The sequence below is a fragment of the Silene latifolia genome, chromosome X (assembly GCF_048544455.1).
Source record: "Silene latifolia isolate original U9 population chromosome X, ASM4854445v1, whole genome shotgun sequence".
NCBI lineage: Eukaryota > Viridiplantae > Streptophyta > Magnoliopsida > Caryophyllales > Caryophyllaceae > Silene > Silene latifolia.
The window spans coordinates 228,211,267-228,214,106 of record NC_133537.1 but is presented as its reverse complement, the minus strand read 5'-3'; positions in this window follow the sequence as shown (position 1 = coordinate 228,214,106).

The following is a 2,840-nucleotide window of genomic DNA, read 5'->3' as shown; positions in this document are numbered from 1 at the left end:
AAAAAAAAAGGAAAAAAAATCAAAGTCGTCAAAAAAATCAAAGTGACAGCAGAATAACATCACAATAACAGCGGAGTAACAATAACATGCGGTAAAAAAAAGAATAAAAAAAATCAAAGTAGTAAGAAAAATCAAAAGTGAAACCGGAATAACATCACAATAATAGCAGAATAACAGTAGAATAACAGCACAATAACACATGGTAAAAAAAATTAAAGTCGTAAAAAAATCAAAGTCGTAAAAAAAATCAAAGTGACAGCAGAATAACATCACAATAACAGCGGAATAACAATAACAAAGACAATAACACGGGGAGAAAAAAAAAAAAAAGAAAAAAAAAATCAAAGTCGCAAAAAAAATCAAAGTGACAGCAGAATAACACCACAATAACACGTGGTAAAAAGAAAGAGAAAAAAAAAATCAAAGTAAAAAAAAAGCACAATAACAACATAATAACACGAGGTAAAAAAATAAGAGTAAAAAAATTTCAAGTAAAAAAAAAAATCTGGTACAAAAAGAAAAATAAAAAAAGGTAACATAATGAGAAAATTAAAGAAAAATATAAGAGAAAAAAAAAATCAAAGTGGTAAAAAAAAAAGCACAATAATAGCATAATAACACGAGGTAAAAAAACAGAAATAAAAAAAAAAGTAAAAAAAAAAAAGTCAAATTAGAAAAAAAAAAGAAAGAAAGTAAATGACAGTGTTTTTATATGACATGTAAGATTAGATCTTGGCCATTCATCTCTAATGTAATCTAATGGTTGAGATTTCCCCAACTCACAACTCACCATAAGAACCAACTCACCAAATCCAATCTCTATATATATATATATATATATATATATATATATATATATATATATATATATATATATATATATATATATATATATATATATATATATATATATATATATATATATATATTGTTGAGTCGTGATAGATATATATGCTTAACAAACGTGTGTTGGGAGTAGCTTAGGGAAGTAGAGTGTAAACCCTCGGTTGACCTCGCGCTTTGACCTCTTTGGGAATCCTAGGGTGATAGGATTATATAGATTTTGACCGTTGAACTTCGGGACGAAGTTCTCTTTTAGGGGGAATGGATGTATCAATTCGGAAGTTAAAGAAAGAGAAAGTACGATATGTGATGAAGTAATGAGAGTTGAACAAAGAACCTTGGGATGAGTGTGATGTTTATAAAGCAACGTATACGGTAGACAAGCATGTGAGGTGAAAGAGAGTAATTGAGGATCGGTGATGAGACTTGAGGGAATAGGAGAGTGGGGCGAACTTCGGGGACGAAATTCATTTTAAGGGAGGAAAATTATAATGCCTGTATTTTATTTACCTTGTCAAAGGCAAATAATAACAATAACAACATCATCATCAACATCAACAACAACAACAACAACAACAACAACAACAACAACAATACATAATAATAATAATAATAATAATAATAATAATAATAATAATAATAATAATAATAATAATAATAATAATAATAATAATAATAATAATAATAATAATAATAATAATAATAATAATAATAATAATAATAATAATAATAATAATAATAATAATAATAATAATAATAATAATAATAATAATAATAATAATAATAATAATAACAATAATAATAACAATAATAATAATAATAATAATAATAATAATAATAATAATAATAATAATAATAATAATAATAATAATAATAATAATAATAATAATAATAAGATTTGAGATCATATGAGAACAACCCTTTAGGTAAGAACGGTGAGAACACCTTTCAACCATTAGATTTAACTCCACTAAATCTAATCTAAGGGTTGTGATTAACTCTATTATACAACCACCTATACAACGGCGGTGGTTAGCGGCCAGTAGTCCATTAGATTTAACTCCACTAAATCTAATCTAAGGGTTGTGATTAACTCTATTATACAACCACCTATACAACGGCGGTGGTTAGCGGCCAGTAGTCAAAGATGATAAACCACTTAGTGAAACTTCAAAAAGGTTAGTAAGGCTTGAACCCATGACTTCTTGGTTGAGATGCTCTTGCTATTACCACTGTGCCACAAACATCTTGTTGCTATTTTTGTATCTCTTTTGATATATGCGTATATGTTAAGACCTGAGTTAAAACAATATGTACCTATAATAATTATTAAATGTACTTCTAACTTATATACAATGTACATTCAGTATAAAATCAATGTAATGCTTAGTTAGTTAAATATATTTGATAAAGATTGAACAAAATATCGTATGTACTTATGATAATTTGTACTTATTATTTACATAATTATTATAAAATTTACATTTTTTATAGGTTATAATATTTTAATGAAAAATGTACGTACAATATATTTATGCCGAAGGTACATTTTATTTTCATTGGAGGTACATAATATATTCTTATATGACATGTCATGTATATTTCAATTATCTATTAAATTCGTATCATTAATTCGTTAGGTTCATCATATATATATATATATATATATATATATATATATATATATATATATATATATATATATATATATATATATATAAGGTGTACATTGACCATATGATATAGGTACATCTTATAATAACTATGGGTATATATCAAAGTATTTATTTTTATTTAAATTATTTATCAATCACGTTTCAACAAATCATCAAGTACCTTTAATTTGTTTAGGAGGTACATTAAATATATCTACAATAGATACATTTATTAACGATTATAGATTCATATCATGTTTATTTTAATTAATTATCTTGCACGGATGAATAAATCATTTACATTTTATGTATATGAGAGGTACATTAAATTTATAATATAGG